The 21,151-nt window shown below is 43.2% G+C and overlaps 1 long non-coding RNA gene across 1 annotated transcript; it reads right to left on the bottom strand.

Moving 5' to 3' along the window:
• Positions 1 to 10,928: 10,928 nt before the first annotated feature.
• On the bottom strand, positions 10,929 to 15,862 carry LOC139048412 (uncharacterized). The gene is made up of 3 exons (XR_011507681.1): positions 15,500 to 15,862; positions 14,625 to 14,738; positions 10,929 to 12,597 (listed from the first exon to the last, which is right to left on the bottom strand). It is a non-coding gene; the product is annotated as an uncharacterized lncRNA (long non-coding RNA).
• Between the last annotated feature and the right edge of the window lie 5,289 nt (positions 15,863 to 21,151).

Below are 21,151 nucleotides of genomic sequence, written 5' to 3'. Positions count from 1 at the left end.
CAGGGAGTACACGGCACACTAATTCTCGTGCCTCCCTGTGCGCCACTTCGTTGAGGTTACGCGGGGCTCCCTCCACAGTCCCCATGTGGGCCGGGAACCACGTAACGGTATGCGAAGTAATATCCCTAGCCTGCAGCAGTCTGCTAGCCGGTTCCGCAACAAGTCCTCTCGAGAAGGCTTTAATCGCAGATCGCGACTCACTAAACACGAAAACTCCTCTTGAATCAATTAGTGCTAGAGCAATAGCCACCTGTTCGGCAACCCCCGGATCTTTGGTATAAATGGAAGCAGCATTTGTAACGCTCCCTTTGCCATCTACCACCACCACCACCGAATAAGCGTTTTTACGATTAATCCATGCGGTGTCAACAAAAGCAGACTCCTCCTCCTGATCCTTTGCCTCTCACAACAAAGCCCTAGCTCTCGCGACCCGCCTCCCTACATTGTGCACGGGGTGCACATTCCGCGGAAACGGACGAACCATAATATTTGCCCTAAGGTTCACGTTCAACTCGTGTAGCGGCGCCCTATCGTGCGACACAGCCACCGATTCTTAAATTGACTCTAAAATATACCTACCCGCTGGTGTACCTAGCAACCGCTCCCTCTGTGCAGTACGCTGAGCCTCGGCAATTTCATCTAAAGTATTATGCAAACCGAGTCTTAACTACATATCGTTTGACGTAGTCATAGGCAGACCAAGCGCAGCCTTGATGGCTTTTCTGAATAATTCTTCCAAGTTATTTTTATCCCCCCTTTTCCAATTTAGCATAGCTGCCACATACGAGAAATGACACATAATAAATGCGTGAACAAAGCGCATCGCGCCTTCCTCTCCTGAACCCCTATGTCTATTAGAAATCCTTCTTATAAGTCTTATCGCCTCCTCCGCCTTCTTGGTAATACGCTTAATGGTTCTAATGTTCGACCCGTTCGCTTAAAGTACAAAACCCAGGAACCTGATTGCTTCAACTTTGTGTATCACCGACCCTCCCCTAGTATGAATTCTAATGCAAGGCTCAACAACGGTATCCAACCCTTCGTCCTACGACCTAGCTTCTTAGATTTAGAGATCAACAACTCCGACTTTTTAGTGAAGCACTTGAGCCCCAAGAGACCCAGATACTCCTCCGCAAGCGTTACCACCTTCTGCAGCCTAGCCTCAAGCTCTCCATCACTTCCACCAACACTCCATATAGTAATGTCATCCGCGTAGATAGAATAGCCTATATCCTGGACAGTGTCCAGTGTATTAGCCAACTTCGACATCGCCAGATTGAATAACATAGGCGAGAGTACCAATCCCTGCGGAGTACCACAGCAACCCAATTTAAAGACTTTCGACTTTATCTCCCCAAACTTGAGACATGTCCTTCTATCCATGAGGAAAGCTTTGACAAAATGGTTCAAGTCCGATAGCGCCTGTAGAATGAAAGAATGTCGGATTTTATCGAAAGCTTTTTCCACATCAAGTCCAATTAGTGCCTTAGTATCCCTAGTCCGCCGGTCAAGGAGCTGATGCTTAATCCTGATCATAGCATCCTGAGTCCAGAGGCCGGGCCGAAATCCTATCATCGAGTGCGGAAAGACCCCATTGCCCTCAACATAACGTGTTAGCCTATTTAAAAAGACATGCTCAGCGACTTTCCCCAAACACGATATCAGGGAAATGGGTCTGAGATTTTCAAGCCCTATGGCCTTCCCCGGTTTGGGTATGAGAACAGTATTTGCAAGTTTCCACTCATCCGGGAAAGAGCCTTCCTTCCATAGGTAATTGATATCCCACGTAAAGAACTCAACTGACCCGTCGTCTAAATTTCGTAACATTTTATTCATAATGCACTCCGGCCCTGATGCCGATAGATCATTAGGATTCTGCAGCGCCATCCTGATAACATCATCATCATCATCATCATCAGCCTAGTTACGCCCACTGCAGGGCAAAGGCCTCTCCCATATTTCTCCAACTACCCCGGTCATGTACCAATTGTGGCCATGTTGTCCACGCAAACTTCTTAACCTCATCCGCCCACCTAACTTTCTGCCGCCCCTTGCTACGCTTCCCTTCCCTTGGAATCCAGTCCGTAACCCTTAGTGACCATCGGTTATCTTCCCTCCTCATTACATGTCCGGCCCATGTCCATTTCTTTTTCTTGATTTCAACTAAGATGTCATTAACTCGCGTTTGTTCACTCACACAATCTGCTCTTTTCTTATCCCTTAACGTTACACCCATCATCCTTCCGTAGCTCGTTGCGTCGTCCTCAATTTCAGCAGAACCCTTTTCGTAAGCCTCCAGGTTTCTGCCCCATATGTGAGTACTGGTAACACACAGCTGTTATACACTTTCCATTTGAGGGATAGTGGCAACCTGCTGTTCATGATTTGAGAATGCCTGCCTAACGCACCCCAGCCCATTCTTATTCTTCTGGTTATTTCAGTCTCATGATCCGGATCCATGGTCACTACCTGCCCTAAGTAGATGTACTCCCTTACCAATTCCAGTGCTTCGCTACCTATCGCAAACTGCTGTTCTCTTCCGAGACTGTTAAACAATACTTTAGTTTTCTGCAGATAAATTTTCAGACCCACCCTTCTGCTTTGCCTCTCCAGGTCAGTGAGCATGCATTGCAATTGGTCTCCTGAGTTACTAAGCAAGGCAACATCATCAGCGAATCGCAAGTTGCTAAGGTATTCTCCATCGACTTTTATCCCCCATTCTTTCCACTCCAGGCCTCTGAATACCTCCTGTAAACATGCTCTGAATAGCATTGGAGAGATGGTATCTCCCTGTGTGACGCCTTTCTTTATAGGGATTTTGTTTCTTTCTTTGTGGAGGACTACGGTGGCTGTGGAGCCGCTATAGATATCTTCCAGTATTTTTACATGTGGCTCATCTACACCCTGATTCCGTAATGCCTCCATGACTGCTGAGGTTTCGACTGAATCAAACGCTTTCTCGTAATCAATGAAAGCTATATATAAGGGTTGGTTATATTCTGCACATTTCTCTATCACTTGATTGATAGCGTGATACGGTCTATTGTTGAGTAGCCTTTACGGAATCCTGCCTGGTCCTTTGGTTGACAGAAGTCTAAGGTGTTCCTGATTCTATTTGCGATTACCTTAGTAAATACTTTGTAGGCAACGGATCCTGATATCACTTTCAGTAAATTCCTCATCCATAGCTGCATTTTCGTTCCCACTATATTCCAACATCACGTCAGGTATATCGTGCCAGGTCTCCAACGGAAGGTATTTTTCAGCCAAATCCTTCAGCAACTCTTGCTCCGTGGAGTCCCGACACGCCTGATGGAACAGCTTACCTATCACAGTCCTCTGATTAGATTTGGTGTTTGTCTCATCTAGCAAATGTCTCAGCAGACTCCATGCGCCTCCACTCTTAATGCGACCATCCATAGAATTGCCTACTTCATCCCATTGCTGCTTGCACAGTACCCGACAATGGTCTTCAATTTTCTGATTAACCGCTGCTATACGCTTTCTAAGCTTTCTATTCAATCTCTGACCCTTGCATCTCGCTAACATCGACTGCTTTGCTTCCAACAAATGCGCCAAGTGACTATCCATGTGTTCCGTGTCAATATCGGTCTGAACCTCTCTAGTGGACGCCTCAACGTCAATTTTAAGCTGACTGGTCCATTGCTCCAAGGTCAACTCATTTCCCTCATCGTCGATCCTCTGTGCTCTTCGTTTCCTAAATGCATCCCAGTCAACCATCCTGAATGTGCGCTCCTTTTTATTAGGCACTACCAAAGTAATAATAAGTATGTAATGATCGCTACCAAAATCTATATTAGAATTGGACCAGGATGAATCCACCACCCTCCGAACAAAAGTGAGATCAGGTGTCAAATCTCATGTCGACGTGCCACATCAGGTGGGATACGAAGGGCCTGTAATCAGCGATAAATTGAAGTCTAGTGCCTGCTGGCATAGGCTCACCCCCTTAATAGTGCTATAACCATAATTCCACACATGATATGGTGCATTGAAGTCCCCTCCAATAAGCAACGGTGCATCCTTAGCCAGATTGGTTGCCTTTGTCAAGAGAGATTTGAAACTCTGCTTCATGTCCCGGGGGCTACTGTACAGGTTAAGCAGGCAAACGCTCCTCTGACATGACCTTTGCCGACCTAAAATTACCTCCACCAAATTATATTCAATATTGCAATCCACCATGTGAAGATCATGTCTAATATACGGCAATCTCCTATTAATGAGAGTAGCGAGTCCTCTGCCCTGTTCATTATCCTTAACCTCCGCTTTGAAATCCGTTAAGGTCACGTTAGACGTCAGTGTTTCCTGTAACAAGATAACTTGAGGTTTCACACCATGCGTTCGAACAAACTGCTGCAGAGACGCCTTCTTATGATTGAACCCCCTACAATTGCACTGCCAAATACTAAATGAACTATTTAATAGAGCCATCTTGACCACGGAAATTTGGTTGACTAGTTTTGAGCTCAAGTCCACTGGGCGACTTACCCTGCTGGGCTAGCGCCCGAGTGCACTCCCGCTCCATAACAGGGACCACCGTCTCGTTTAGATATATTTCAATTTTGCTTAATCTTTGATCCGTGATATCCTCCCGTTCTTCTATCCGCTCCAGTCAGCTAATGATCTGATTTACACTTTCTTGCAATGTCGTCATCATTCCTTTAAGCTCGGAACCGACTTTGCCCTGAACCCGCACGGTCGAGGATAGGGCCCTCTGTTTCGGAGCAGGCGTCTCCTCATCCGCCACGGTCTCTTCTGCGACCTCCACACACCTTGGTACCTCAACCGAGTCACTTTTTTCCTAGCCTGTCCTAAGCTACCGCTGTTACCGGAAGGCAAGCCGTTCCTAAGTTCAGCTATCTCTTTGATAAGCCCGTCAATGGCTGCTTTTAAGCTAAGATTCTCTCTCTCCAATTGCGCAATCCTATCCCTATCCCTATTACCATTCACATGCTCCTGGCGCTGCTCGCGCACTTCGCCGGCGCTGATGCCGCCCTTGACCTTGTCAGCCCAGGTGGTCTGGCTTCTAGCTGCGCCGCCGTCTCCACCAGCTTCAGGAAAGCGCACCCGCACCTCCCTAGAAACCGATCGGCTCCTGGTCGTTGGAGTCCCAGTGGATGGCCGCGGCCTCCACCTGGAGCGGCTCCTAGAGCGCGACCGCCCCTTAGACTGTTGGCGGGCGCTCACCAGCTGCACCATCTCGGCTGCCTCCTGTTCCGCCGTTAGCTCCTCCCTGGCTCTCTCCTGTCGTCGAACACGCAAGACATAGGGAAGCTGGTATCGTTGTCTGCATTGTTTATCCGCGGTCGGGTGTCGTCCGCCACAAAGCTTGCAACAAGGCACACAGTTTAGATCCTCTTCAGGGATCCTTACACAAGGTATTATGCCCCGCAGTATTTTTACACACGGTATTTACATACGGTATTGCAGTATTTTACATACGTAAAAATACATTCAGTATTTCTACATCCGCAATGTCTCCATGACTGCTTAGGTTTCGACAGACTCAAACGCTTTCTCGTAATCAATGAAAGGTATATAAAAATCTTGGTTATATTCCATGCATTTCTGTATCACCTGATTGATAGTGTGAATATGGTATATTGTTGAGTAGTCTTTAGAGAATCCTGCCTGGTCCTTTGCTTGACAGAAGTCTAAGGTATTCCTGATTCTATTTGCAATTACCTTAGTAAATAGTTTGTAGGCAACTGACAGTAAGCTGATCGGTCCATAAATTTTCAAGTCTTTGGCGTCCCCTTTCTAATGGATTAGAATTATGTTAGCGTTTTTCAAAGATTGTGGTGCGCTCGAAATCATGATGCATTGCGTATACAGGGTGGCCAGTTTCTCTAGAACAATCTGCCCACCATCTTTCTACAAATTTGCTGTTACCTGATCCTCCCCAGCTGCCTTCCTCCTTTGCATAACTTCCAAGGCTTTCTTTACTTCTTCCTGCGTTACCTGTGCGATTTCGGATTCCTCTCGACTATTCTCTGTTCCGTTATCTTCGTCGGTGCCACTGGTACTGTATAAATCTCCATAGAACTCCTCAGCCACGTGAACTATGTCATCCATATTAGTAATGATATTGCCGGCTTTGTCTCTTAACGCATGCATCTGATTCTTGCCAATTCCTAGTTTCTTCTTCACTGCTTTTAGGCTTCCTCCGTTCCTGAGAGCATGCTCAATTTTATCCATATTATACTTCCTTATGTGAGCTGTCTTACGCTTTTTGACTAACTTCAAAAGTTCTGCCAGTTCTATTCTAGCTGTAGGGTTAGAGGCTTTCATACATTGGCATTTCTTGATCAGATATTTCGTCTCCTGCGATAGCTTACTGGTATCCTGTCTAGCAGAGTTGCCACCGACTTCTATTGCACACTCCTTAATGATGCCAACAAGATTGTCATTCATTGCTTCAACACTAAGGTCGTCTTCCTGAGTTAAAGCTGAATACCTGTTCTTTAGCTTGATCTGGAATTCCTGTATTTTTCCTCTTACCGCTAGCTCATTTATTGGTTTCTTATGTACCAGTTTCTTCCATTCTCTCCTCAGGTCTAGGCTAATTCGAGTTCTTCCCATCCTATGGTCACTGCAGCGCACTTTGCCGAGCACGAACACATCTTCTATGATGCCAGGGTTAGCGCAGAGTATGAAGTCTATTTCATTTCTAGTCTCAACGTTTGGCTCCTCCACGTCCACTTTCGACTATCCTGCTTGCGGAAGAAGGTATTCATTATCCGCATATTATTCTGTTTTGCAAACTCTACTAGTAACTATTCCCTGCTATTCCCAGTGCCTATGCCATCTACCCCGACTGCCTTGTCTCCAGCCTGCTTCTTGCCTACCTTGGCATTGAAGTCGGCCACCAGTATAGTGTATTTTGTTTTGACTTCACCCAAAGCTAATTCCACGTCTTCATAGAAGCTTTCGACTTCCTGGTCATCATGACTGGATGTAGGGGCGTAGGATTGTACAACCTTCATTTTGTACCTCCTATTGAGTTTCACAACAAGGTCTGCCACCCTCTCGTTAATGCTATAGAATTCCTGTATGTTAGCAGCTATATTCTTAACTATCAGGAATCCGACTCCTAGTTCTCGTCTCTCCGCTGAGCCCCGGTAGCACAGGACGTGCCCCCTTTTTAGCACTGTATATGATTGTTTTGGCCTCCTAACTTCACTGAGCCCTATTATATCTCATTTACTGCCCTCTAATTCCTCCAATAGCACTGCTAGACTCGCCTCACTAGATGACGTTCTAGCGTTAAACGTTGCCAGGTTCATATTCCAATGGCGGCCTGTCCTGAGCCAGGGATTCTTAGCATCCTATGCTGCGTCGCAGGTCTGACCGCCGCCGTGGTCAGTTGCTTCGCAGCTGCTGGAAACCGAGGGCCGGTGTTTGATTGTTGTGTTCACATAGGAGATTGTGGCCAAGTACTGCACCAGGGTGGCCAATCCTGCTCTGGTGAGGGAGTGCGTTACCGGTTCTTGTCACCGGGATCAGGCCACACTCCAGGCCTGTTTTATGCAATTTTATGAACACGCGGATTTTTTAAAAAATCCGGTGGAAAATTGGGTGGCACCGGCATTCGAACCACGGACCTCTTGCCCGCGAGGCGGGTGTTCTACCTCTACGCCACCGCTGCACTGTGCCGCAATCGGCCAGCCAAAACTATAAAGCAGTAGTGAAATGTCGGAATGTTCTGCAGGAGAGATCGCATTCGAATTTTTGTTTTTGCTTATTTTGAAGCAGAGATTGCAGGTTGCAAAAGCAATTTTTCTTAGTATGACGCAGAGCACTGCAGTAGGATTTGTAGAGACGTTTCTTATATGTAAGAGTACAAAGGGGTTTACTGAACCATGGTCTCGTTGCGTTTATGGGAAAAGAAGCGTTTGATATAGGCGTTTGAACTAATTTCATAAACTTTTCTTTGTATGGGCACCAATTGTCGTGCACTGTTTGCTAAGAAAATGCTGCCCAGAATGACGACATGGAGCTTTTCAAACGGTTGTTAATAGCGCTGTGGTCTGCTCTTTTGCAGTCAAACTCTTGCTTTCTCTGCAGGTGACGTGAGCATGAAGGTGTGTGAACTGTAAGCTCTAATAACTGATGTTCATTGAACTCATCCGTAAAAGTGATAATGTTAACCCTCGGGTGACGGCGTGAGTTCAAAAGTGAACAATTCCGGAATAATTGAATTCCGGACTCTCTCCACTGAGGGAGCTTGCCAGGTGATATCCGCGGGGTGGTCAGACCCGGCTTGGCGATGACGGCTCAAAGAAGATATGAGTTTGTTGGTAAGTTAATTGCACGCTTGAAAAATATATTGCTGGTTGAACGAATTCAAATATGCACGTAACTGGCCTGCCAACTTTCGTCAATCACTGTACGGAAAGTTAGCCACCAAGAAGGACAATGTCGGTATTGTTGTATTTAGATCGAATAGCATTATTGTTCTCAATAAATTTGGAAATGAAACTGGGGGTGCTATGTGATGAATTGAATTCCATTGGTGCGATGAATGTGAACCCAAAAAATTTGGACACTCGAAGGCATCGGCTCTAAAAATGACGTGATGTGTATTTTATGGCCCGCTACACCCCATCTCCTCTGCCGTCGTGCCTATCTCTACGATAAATGTTATCGTTAGAATCGGAGAGCATTTCGCTATCCGTTATTTCAGAGCTGAGCTAAGTTTCCGTAACGGCAAATACATCGCACTTAAAGTCGTCTAAGTATGACGAAAATTCAACGCGTTTACAAATAATGCTACAAATGCTATGCACAGGTGCGAGAGTACGATATTGTGTTTTTGTTGCTATAAAAATCGTATGGACACAAAAGGCGCTGCTCTGCCGTCGACGTGACCGTGATATTCTACGTACATTTGCTACGGCGTAGCTCAGCCAACCCTGGATATGGAAAGCGAGAGCTTGGTTCAGCGTAGTTAAGCCTTAGTTAACCTTGGAGTTAGCTGCAATTATTAAACTTAGGTATACAATTATTGTTAAGCCACGTATGACGGCTGTACCTAGGTCGGTGTCTAGACAAGACTGTGATTAGGCTAGGTTAGACACGCAACGTTCGACGGAGTGGCGCCTGTTGCGCCACAGGGAAAGTGCAAGTACTAGACAGGCAAAGAGACGCCGCGAACGGGCATTGTCGAAGCACAAACAGACAGGGCGCGAAACCGGTCGCTAAATGGATTTCGACGGTGCGACGGCTGTTGCATTCCGGACTCTCTCCAGCGAGGCAGCTCGCCAGGTGATATCCGCGGGGTGGTCAGACGCGGCTTGGCGATGATGGATTAAAGCCTCCCACTCTCGAGCAACCCTCAGTGAAGACGGCCCGGCCTCGCTATCAGCCATGGGCGAGGTCGCTGTGACTGGGCGAGCGGGGCGCTCCTTTCAGCCAGGTGCATGCCGAGTTACGTGGTTAGGCCACAGAACACATATATACAGGAAACTGTACCTACCACAGTGCAAGTAAATAAGAATAGCGGTAGCGATGTGAACTAAAGCAAAAACAAACTAATATCGTTGTCAATACATAGTGAACCATATGGGCGCTGCGGTAGCAGATGGTAGGGCTCGTTGCGCTGCTCATTCACTAGTTTGGGGCGTTTTCTTACCGCTTTGGGGACGGTGTTCATGTTTATGGTACTCTACAAAGACTACATATATCTTTATTTTATCGCCAGGTCACTGAGAGGCCTCAACTTAAAAAAAAAAACACGTCAGACAAGTAAGCCTATATTCTTTATTTTCAATCGTGAAACAAGCAGTACATGTCCACAATTTTCGCACAGGTTAGATGGACTTAATGCTGTCACACCCCGAGTTTACAACATGAAAAACCCCGATAGTAATCTATTTAATGGAATTGAAAACAGAAATCGAGCGATGTGTTCTCATAGTGTTTGGCGTGCCTTTAAAGCAATGATAACGAAGCTTCAGACCATGATATTTGTGCTGGGCTACACTCGCATTGCGTACAGTTCTCTTTCATGTGTCTAATACTATACGCATATGGCCTGCCTTTAACCATTTCAGCTAGATTAAAAAAAAATAAACAGAAGTGGTTGACAAAGACAGGAAGAGAAGCATAAGCTACAATGTTGCATTGTTTTCATTACATATTGATGATAGGCAAGTCTAGAGAAAAACAAACACGTTATGCTAAATTTTACATAATATATTGTATGCCGTGATATTTCTGCTGCACATTTAGTGTTCAGGCGCAGCAGTAAACGCTTTGACACAAGCGGAATACTCGTAGGACCCTTACAAAAATTTTTAATGTGTTTTTTTAGAAAGTCTTTTGAACTTTCTCTATAGAACTCTATTGTGTTTATTTTGATTGCCTATAGAATTTTCCTATAGAGTTTCAAAAGTTATTTGGCCACCGCATTCTTATAGGAACTCTAAAGACACATTTCTATAGAACATTTCTATCGAGTTGCTTTAGAGATGCTAAAGACAAATTTCTATAGAATATTTCTATCGAGTTGCTTTAGAGATGCTAAAGACAAATTTCTATAGAATATTTCTATCGAGTTCCTTTAGAGATGCTAAAGACAAATTTCTATAGAATATTTCTATCGAGTTTCTTTAGAGATGCTAAAGGCAAATTTCTATAGAATATTTCTATCGAGTTGCTTTAGAGATGCTAAAGGCAAATTTCTATACAATATTTCTATCGCATTGCTTTAGAGATGCTAAAGACAAAAATTCTATAGAATATTTCTATGCAGTTGCTTTCGAGTCCCTACAAGCAAATGCCTATAAAAGCTAGGCCGATGTGTGTAAAGTACTTGCAATTTACCAAAGTTCTACTGTAGGCAATAAGGATTACAGTAAATGCAGTGGCAAAATAATTGGTGCTACAACCACAAAGTATTCAGTTTGAAATGTTTATTGCACTTCAGACTAGATACATGCTTCATATATGTGACATACACACTTCAGACTAGAACTTGCAACACACAAACTGTAGCTGCCAACATGCTTCTCAGGTCAAGCTGGTGGTGCAAACACACGAAACATGAGGTAAAAGAATCAGTGGCAGACTTGATTACAGTTGACACCTCGCAATAACAGGCTTGACTAGGACAAGAAACCATACCATTAAAACTGCAAAAGGAGTGCCTGTTCCAGCAGTGCACATTAAATGTTTGGATACTAAAGCCTGAAAATAGACTGATATGAATGTGCACTCCAATGTTGTGTTAGCCTGACGAAACGACACAGCATTTTAGTCTGAGCAAAAATAACACTGGCAGTCGCTGCAAAAATGTGGCAAATAATGGCTTTCACAGATAAGTACACCATATACCGAAACCACACGGCATTTTAGTCTATGTTTATGTGTAAAATTAGCACTGGTAGGCCCTGCAAAAATGTGGCAAACAGGGGTTATCATAGAGCAGTAGAGCATATATCGTAAAAAGTTTAAAAGCTTGTATTTCGTTGTAAGGGAAACAATTTTGAGATCAGAGCCAATATTCTAATTAGGGTGAGAAATACAAACCAGACCGACACACGCAATGACTAAAAAAGAGATTTAGCTCAGGAGCTCCTATGTAATGCACATGAACAGTAAAATCGTTTTTCTCGGCAACTATGCAACCAAATTTGATGAGGTTTGATACATTTAAAAATGTTTAAATAATAGTTTTTACATTAACACCATCAATTTTCATTAAAATTTTCTGAAAATAGCAAAACTTGAAGGAAAAGGACTTAGTTTGCAACTGTAAATAAAAAAAGAGCTAGCACAAATTCGTTAATTCTGTAAATTTTCCTACTCAAATACATCCAAAATACAGAAATACTTTTGAGACAACCACAGCACTAATTTGAATTAAGTTTGCGGCATTTGAGAATTCTACCTGTTGCAGGAAGAACTATTTGGCAGGTTTAAGAAAAATAACACCACGAAGCTTACTAATCCCCGTCTCTGTGCCAGAAAGAGATATCATAGTTCTGCAGACTCCATCTGCTATGTCTAAAGTCAACAAACTGTATATATGAATTTACAGCTTACATGAAATTGTTGCAACGTTTGAGAGTTTCGCGCATCTGCTCATAAATTAGTGATTGTATATTAGAGCAGCATATGGTATCTCTAATTTGACAGATTAAATTATGGTATTAGGTCCAACAGAAATGTGATCTCATTTTTTGTTATATAAGATTTGTTAACCTTACTGCTCTGTTTCTTCAAAATTTACAGTTTCCATGAATTCGTGCTACGTGAATTATGCTTTTTCAAATAATGTTTACTTTGATGCAACAATATTTCTTTATTTTACCTGACTCCTTGCTAAAAAAACTGCACAGTATTCATGAGATATGAATAAATAAATATTAAGTGAATAAGTAAACAAACAAATATTGCGGTTTGTCTTAGCATTCCACCACCAGCATGAACTGTAGGGAGCTTTGGCTACTGCCCACATGGTTGCAAGTTCATTCTTACATGACCACCTGCTATTTCACTTCCCAGGAATGGAGCGAGGAAAGGCTAGTTTTTGGCCTCATTTGGTCCGTCTAGTAACGGCGACGGTGGAGCCTGGAAAATAAAATTGAAATTAATTTTCAAAAGGTGTAATGAACATTCAGTCATAATGTATTAGCAGGCACAAACATGCCACAAATATCTATATAGTTGTAGCATTATGCTAAGTTTCATTTCAGTATTTCAGAAAAAAATTATAACAGAAAGGTGGCAGAACGCACCTCCCCACCACTCTGCCAAACAGTGGCAGTTCTTTTGAGAATAACTTTTGAGAATATTTTTACTTTCCCAAGATTCGGTGACATCAGCACTGGGCCAATGTGCCTGGCAGTAGAATATCATTGCTGATGACAAAAAGCATCTCCGAACGACAACAGCCTAGTCACACATTAATCTCATCTTGCAATGACAACACATTCCCATTTATAACATAAGCAAGCAGGAACACCCATGAGCTAAGTCCTATACAGATGTCACACTATGCATAGAAAATTTTTTTTTAAAAAGAAGGGAATGACCTACTGGCTTCTATTGCTGAGCGGTAGACAAAATTAATATTCCATCCGCTATTAGCCATAGTTGGTATGTACTATGCTTAACATGCGAATAATAAATTTCTCACATGGAGCCTGGGCAATCATGACGATGCATCTAAGTATGCATTGTATGGGGAACAATAATGTTTTAAGTTGTTTTCGCAAACTATGATGGATAACTGCCAATTTGTGGTATTTGGAACACAGTCGCGGTGTCACTGTCAGATACAATGGACACAGTATATACGTGCTTTTTGAGTTATTGAAACAATTAGTTTCTAATCTAGTACGGGTATGTACACTGATATGTATCCTAAACGCAATGATAAGACTGCCCAATTGCAATTGTCCTTCTTGCAACCTGGCATGTGAAAAACAGAAAACAAAAATTATACTAATCAAGTAACTTTGAAAATTGATTGCATAACTGCTCTATAGGTTAAGCAGAAAATTTAACAAGAAATAACGTGCCTAAAACTAGTTGCAACAAACAAATTTGTTACTACGAAGGTTGCGGACAATTCAGTAAACAGATTGTGGCCCAGTCTTTTTATGTGGCATTCCTCAGCGATGTTGTTGGTCAATTGGTTGCCGCAGCTGAACAAAACAGATGAACAGTCTAAATCTGGCGCGCAGCCCCAGTCCCATCGGTGCATGGTCAAGTGGGATGAACATACTGATCCGGGGAGTGAATTATGGTGCTGTCTTAGGTACGTGTTGAGGCACCGGGCAATCTGTTGCATGTACATTTGACCAAATATACACATGATCACAAGAATAGACTACACTACCCCTGACAGACAAGACAAATTTAGTGGTATCTAAGCAAGCCTTTCTTGTCAGGGTGCCATATGCACAGAAGTGTGCAAGAGAATTGAGAAAGGCAAGCAGGCAAGGGAGGCTTGCTCGGTGAAAGATACCACCAAATTTGTCGTGTGTCACAGGCAGTCTGTGCCTATGTACTACAGAAGTAAATGCAGCTTAGTAAATACTGACCTTCATATTAATTTTCAAGAAATTAAAGCTCACCAAATGTGTATTTTGCAGTGGCTGTTACTATGGAAACAGAGAAGTAACTGTAAAGATATCAATGATAAACAAAGATGTGCACACTACGTGCTTAGACCTGTGACATTATTAGTCCACTACCCTTCGAATTCCTACATGCACAGAAAACTGCACGAGATTGTAGCACACACAGAAAAAAATTATGCAAATAGGGGTACAGCATAGGAAATAGTTTTCAAAGAATAAAACCCCAATAAAAAGTCATAAATACACTATGTACAAAGCAAAAAATATATGTAACTTGCAGGTAAGCAACTTACGCAAAAGAAATACTAAACATCAGGAATGGTTGGGTATAGTTTTATACACAACACAATCATGTGGGCATAATGGCTATGCACACTAATAGGTAGCAAGTTCAATGAGGTTGCATAAATATTTAGTCTCTTTAGTATGCTGCATTAAGTAATGTGTTGACAAACTTCACCATGAATGACACCAAGCACCCTTTTTGGAACACGTACATTTCATACACACCTGTCATGACCATCCAGATCACACGCCATGCTGCTGCAGCCATATATCCACAGGGTCTGCATTTCTTGGGGCTCCTCGATCTTGTAGTTTATGTTGTGGGTCACGGCCTCGCCACTACAAAATCAATTCTATGTTAGCTTATAGCAGTGGCACAATAAAGCTGTGATATCGTGAAAACATGCAATCAGCACCTAAAAGAGTCACGAAAACAATGTCTGCACTAATGTGGAAAGAGAGCAAATGCTTGAAATCATCGAATGTCATGACAATGCGAACCTCTACATCGAATAAAGTTTTGGACGCACCGCAGCAGCAGATTACAATCTAAACTTAATGTTTTTTTTTTCATTACTTAGTATAGGCAACGTTCCCCTGTAATGCTTAGTTAAGTCAGTTATGTCAACACCTCTTGCCTTGGAAATAAAGCTGTACTAGTAGCATGCTGTGATTGGCTTACATTTTTTTCTTAGAACTGTTCGTTAGCCAAAAACCTCGTAAGCAGAGATTGTGCACAACGTCGAAGCATTTATAAGTGAGGAAACGTCATTGAAGAAAGAATCGATGAAGAGGTAGACGGGTCGTTACTATGCAACTTTAGCAGACAAGCGGGAGCTCACGCACAACTGCACAAGGCGACCGCGATTTCCGAAACTTTTCTCTGGGGAAGCAAACGCTTATCAGGATTATCAATTCCGCACTGTGGCAATAGAGTTGCGTACACAATTCTTACAACCAGCGCGTAGCAAGTATCAGCACAGGGTTCACTGTTGTCGTGGGTGTTCCACTTACTACGTTCGCAAGGCACTCTATACACACACGGGAAGCACACACAACACGGATGAACGCACGTGTAGTTGGCGAGCACGATTGCTTACCGTTTCAACAGTACGACGAGGTCGAAAGGCACTCTCCAAGTTTCCAGTGATGCGTCTGCGATGTTACTTGCAGCAAACAAGCCACTGGGTAGTGGACGAGCTGAGGCGCGCTAATAATACGCATTACTTCTTTGCGCCGTCCACCAAACTTTCCACGAACACAAGCGGAGACAAAGGGAACGCACTCCATGGCATGAAAATCGTTGGTCCACATTTAGCCGGCGCGCCACGCATACGGCGTGCTTACAGCGAGACTCAAGCCATCTTCTGGCACTTTCGTGCTCGCGAACTACGTCTCATTTCATTACAGCAAACCTAATAACACACGATCAAACAAACACATCGACGCAGCTCGCACGACAACCGGTGAAGACGGAGCAATAACAACACGCCGTATCTTCGTATTCTACCTGGCGCGTTGAATACGAAAATACCGGCGCCGCCAGCGCCGTCTGTATAATAGTGCGGCTGCTGTGGCCTCCGTGATTCCTACAATCATACCCACTACAGCAGGTTTTGTGCTGTTTTGAGCCGGCCTTTGAGCCGAACTACATACATATGTTGCTAGACAAGAAGAAACATTGACATGCTCATATTGTGTGCTATAGTTTAGGGTAGAAATAAATTACATGCAGTATTCTTGCTTTTGAATCGCTTATGCCACATGTAGTCAGCAAAAAGCATGGCCTTCAAGATCTCGACAATTTACCCTGTGTAAGCTATCGCTGCGGTGTGATTTTAACGATTTCAACCTCGGTCACTGGCCTTAAAACCTTAACTGACTTTATGCGCAGCCGTTACCTGCAGTGCCTGGCGCCCTCACTTTGTTTCTCATTGAAGTAACTTCCTGCTGTCGTTTAAATGTAGCCCAGAAATTGTCGACACAACCTCGGAGGTACACGTGTGCAGTGTGTGATGTTTCCGTGCGCTTGTGTCCGTCGCACAGCAACGTATATACGATGATGTTTAATTTTACCCGTGAGGCACAGGTTACGCTTATGTGTTCCCTATCTTGCTTTCGTGGCGATGCGCTTATCATGCGCGGATCGCGCTCATGTGGTCTGTGACTTTTCAAGATTCCTTGAAAAAAAAAAAGTTTCTGCAGCGTGCATCTGTCGCATTTGAGTGGTATGTGCCAGAAATGTGCGGCGGCGTTCGATCTGTTTCCGCCCCAAGTGCTGCAGTCACTGCATGCCAGCAAATAGATATGACGCGATTGCTAAGGCGCAGTTTTGCTTAGTGTTTCTTGGTATACATCTTTGTGATTTACCTGCATATGCGATATAAACCACAATGCGCGCTTCCGTTATATTTCTTTGGTTTTCCTAATTTCGATTAGTGTGATGTTTGCCTTGGTCAATGAGCGTCTTTTTAACGATGCTCTTACTTGATAGTGAAAAACCTCTGAAATGCCGATTGCAAGAACCAGCGTCTTCCAGTGCCTTCCAGTGTGAAACCAGCGCGTTTTTCTTTTTTCTTTTTCTTTCTTTTTTTTTTTAAGCACTGGATCGCACTGGGTACGCTGGCGCTCGCTGGGACTCACTCGAGACCAGTGAGAACGCTGGATAAGAGCTGGGTCACACTGGAAGAGACGCTCGCATTGGAAACGGCGCTGGTTGTGTTTGTGCCGCGCTGGCTCCAGCACGCAAGGACGAGCGCTGCTGAATATTAGATGCTTTATACGATTTCATGGCTTGATACTAGTATCTTGTCCTAAATAACGCTATATCTTAGGGTCATAGAACTATTTCGTGTCGCAGCATGGAATAAAGGTGCGTGAGCTGCCTTGTTTATTCCTGCACATGTGACACTGAAAATCACTTTCGTTTTTTGCATTTTGCCTTTTGACAGGGCGGACAGCTAAATTCTTTAACGAAACCACGCAAACACAGAGGACGCCGCTTTTTTAGCAGTTCGCACGTAACATATGACTGGGAGTTATCGCCATTGTCGCAGTGTTGTGAAGTGGACATGAAATCCAGAAGTCGTTCAGACGCGCTCGAACGGACCCCGAGTTCGAAGCCTACCGCTGCTTGATATTATCGCACCGATAACAAGGCTGAGGCGATTCGTGCGCTTCCACTTTCCCTATTGTACTAAAAAGAGTTCTGAGGCTCAAATACACACATTTTAGCTTTCGCCAGCTACCCGCGCCGAGATCAGCCCCATCGAAGCTTAGGCATAGCGTGTCCGCCGAGTCCGTCTGCACGCTATCGGCGCGTCTAACCTCAAGAATCAAGAAGTCTAAAAAGGATAAATTACTTTATATTTCAGATTTCGCATCGGTGCTTTTAAATAAACAATTTTTTCATGTCTACAGTGCCAGCACAAGAAGTGAGGAGCGCCGATGTGACGCATCATAAACGCAGGTATATGTGCTGTCGCCGAAGGCTCCCAGCACTAGCCTGCGTTTCTCTAACGAATATATATGGCTAGACAGACGTGTAGACTGAAAGGCATCACTGAACTAAGAAAACATTGCATACCCCTCGCGTGAAGAACAAGAAACGGCTATCGAAATCGGCAGTAACAGCTCATTCATGCAGCGTCCCGGGTCGGTGGTTCATTTAGGACTTTTTTCGAAGCTAAAATACCAATCGCAGTCGATGTTATGGCACTTCCGAGCACACTATTGAATACGGAGAGCAAATTTTTCTTTGTGGTACAGGCGTGAGTTTTAGTTGCTGGCCGATAGCGCATCTACCACGTCTGTGCAAGACTCCTCTCTGTGAAACTAAAACTGCTTCTCGATTTTGATGAGCTAAATTATCCGCCCATGTCCCTATGCTGACGTGGCGTAGCGGTAATGAGCCGGGCTGCGGATCTGCAGGTACGACGATCGAATCCTGGTCAGAGCACTTCTGTTTTTACATGTTCATTTTTTCGATTTATATTGTACTAAAACGCTATTTGTTGCTTTCTGTATTAAAAAAAAAGACATACGGTGTCCAGGCACCGCGTATTTAACGCGCTAGAGCCGTTTTTCGCACCAGTAACCAGCGCCTCCCAGTACGCCGCGCTTGCCCAGCGCCCCATGCATCCAGCGCGCGGCACTGGACCCATAATCCGGCGATGCACTGGATACTGGGTACTGTTTATAGAGTGAAAATATAGAGCCGTTCTTAGACAGGCCGCACTTTAGCTTGTTTAATTTCCTATAAACGTTCCTTTACAGAACTCAGTACGTATGCCATATGATGGCACACTTTTAGAACGGGAATGGAGAGCCAGTCTAGAGACAGGCCGCATTAGAAGTTCTGAAAACGTTCTATAAAATTTTCTATAGAATTTGGTACAATAGATGTCAATACGACCTCTATAGAACTTTTATGGAGGATGTAGAGCCATTCTATAGACAGACCGCATTAGAAGTTCTGAAAAGGTTCTATTAACATTTTTCTGTAGGATTTGGCACATAAGATGTTAATACGACCTCTATAGAACGTTTCCGAAAACGTTCTATAAAACATTTTCTATAGAATTTGGTACATAAAATGTCAATACGACCTCTATAGAACATTTATGGAGGGTGAATGGAGAGTCAGTCTATAGACAAGTCGCATTAGAAGTGTTAAAAACTTTCTATAGATATTATTTTATAGAATATTGTACATATGATGACAATAAACCCTCTATAGACTGCTTATAGAGCGTGAATGGAGAGTCAGTCTATAGACAAGCCGCATTAGAAGTGTTAAAAACTTTCTATAGACATTATTTTATAGAATTTAGTACATATGATATCAATACAATCTCTATAGAACATTTATAGAGAACGAATGGAGAGCCATTCTATAGACAGGTCGCGTTAGAAGTTTTAAAGACATTCTATAAAAATTACTTTATAGAATTCAGTACATAGGACGTCAATACACCCTCTATAGAACATCTATTGTGTGTGAAATGACTTGTTTCTATAGAAAGGTTTCTATAGACTTCTTATAGAGATTCTATGCAGACGACTCTATAGATCGCGAGTTCCTATAGAGTCCCTTTTGACTCCATAGGAACTCATTAGGAGTTCTAAAGGAACTCTAAATCCATTTTCATAAGGGGAAGGCGAGCAACGTTATGGAGTCAAAAGTGCTTGCAAGGACCTCTGCAAATATTGTGGATAAATAAAGACTCTAAATAAGCATAAAATTATGCCCAGTTAATGCTCACGGATTTTTGAAAAGTGATATTTACGAATTATTGTTGAAAAAGCATCACGGTATAGGTGTTAAACAATGCAAAAAAGGTTACAAGGAGATGAGCACTTCAGTTGAGTAACAGAGGTGAGCAAGGGACGCCTCATCCTGCAGTAAACGTTTCAACAATCAAATACATTTGTGAGGGCCGTGAATAAAACAAGTTCCCAGGCTCAGGCTTCCCTTGCTCGTCCACTGTTCATTGCCTTAATATAGTGCAGGGCTAGCCCAGTTACTAATTTTGTGAAAACTGTACATGAGCTTATTGTAGTTCACAAATGAAAAATAATGCTTATATCAAGATCTAATTTTAATCCTAGCACTTGCCATCTTAACAGGGTTCTCTCGATTCCCGCGGTGTTCCCTCGGGGTTTACAGGGTTCCTTCGATACGGAAGCGTACACCTTACAAATAACTTAAATTGGACCAATATAGAGAGCATCAGGAACAATGGTATTCACAACATGCTCGGGACCCTATGGCGCTACTTTTTCAAAATACTGTCTACTTCAAAACTACACCTTTAATAGAATCTAATACGCTGCAATCTGGAATATGCCTCTTTAATATGGTAGCCCTTTGTCGCGTTAATTTTATTACACCACTTTAACAAGTGCAAAATGATTCTGCTCATTGCGGTATTCTAAATTATAACCGTACCGCGAGTATACCTCAAATAAAACTAACCCACACTTACTCCACTAGCTAGCCGCCGCAATGTTGCCAGTCTTTCGCTATTTCATTAAAGTTTTCCTCTCACAACACTTCGTGACCACTTCATACCTCAACCTCTGGTACATTTAGAACAGCATCGACCATCGCGGTAATTGAGGAATTCATTCTTCTTATACGAAGTCTTTCTTTCAATCTTTCAACCCCCGCACACCTCAGGAGTGGAACTACCTTCCCTCAAGTACCATAGCCATCACCGATAAAAAACTTTTTTGCGAAACATCAGCTAACATTGTATGAAGAGGAAAATCATTGCGTTGCCAGAAAGCACTGCTCTTGTTTGTCTGTTTTAGCCTACTGCTTTGTAACCACTCCTTTCTTTAATGGCATATGGGCGTGAGCGTACTTTAAATAACAATAGAATAATAATGTTAAGAGTGACTACCAGACTCAATTTGAAGCATCATTTAAATGAAGTTGCACTCAGTGGTTTTGAAGGTTGTAAAGTTCTTTGTAGTTCCGTGTAATAAATTAACGCAGCGAGGGAGCATGTGATACACAGTGGTAATGCCCGTCAATCTGACTGCAAATATCAGATGACAGAGTTTGTGAACTCGTAAGTAGGAGCTTGCTACATTGTTTATATTGTGGTCCTCACGACTGCAATGACGAGAAATAAACAGTTGTGACTCAACATGTTACTTCCCCGGATGTCATAAGACGCCTTTATTAAAGGAAGCACGCTTGTATATTAAATTTAGCATTCCCGCATGGGTATGATACAAAACTG

Source organism: Dermacentor albipictus, chromosome 8, assembly GCF_038994185.2.
Source record: "Dermacentor albipictus isolate Rhodes 1998 colony chromosome 8, USDA_Dalb.pri_finalv2, whole genome shotgun sequence".
NCBI lineage: Eukaryota > Metazoa > Arthropoda > Arachnida > Ixodida > Ixodidae > Dermacentor > Dermacentor albipictus.
The sequence above is the reverse complement of the archived record's forward strand: the minus strand, read 5'-3'. Positions and strand labels throughout refer to the sequence as shown.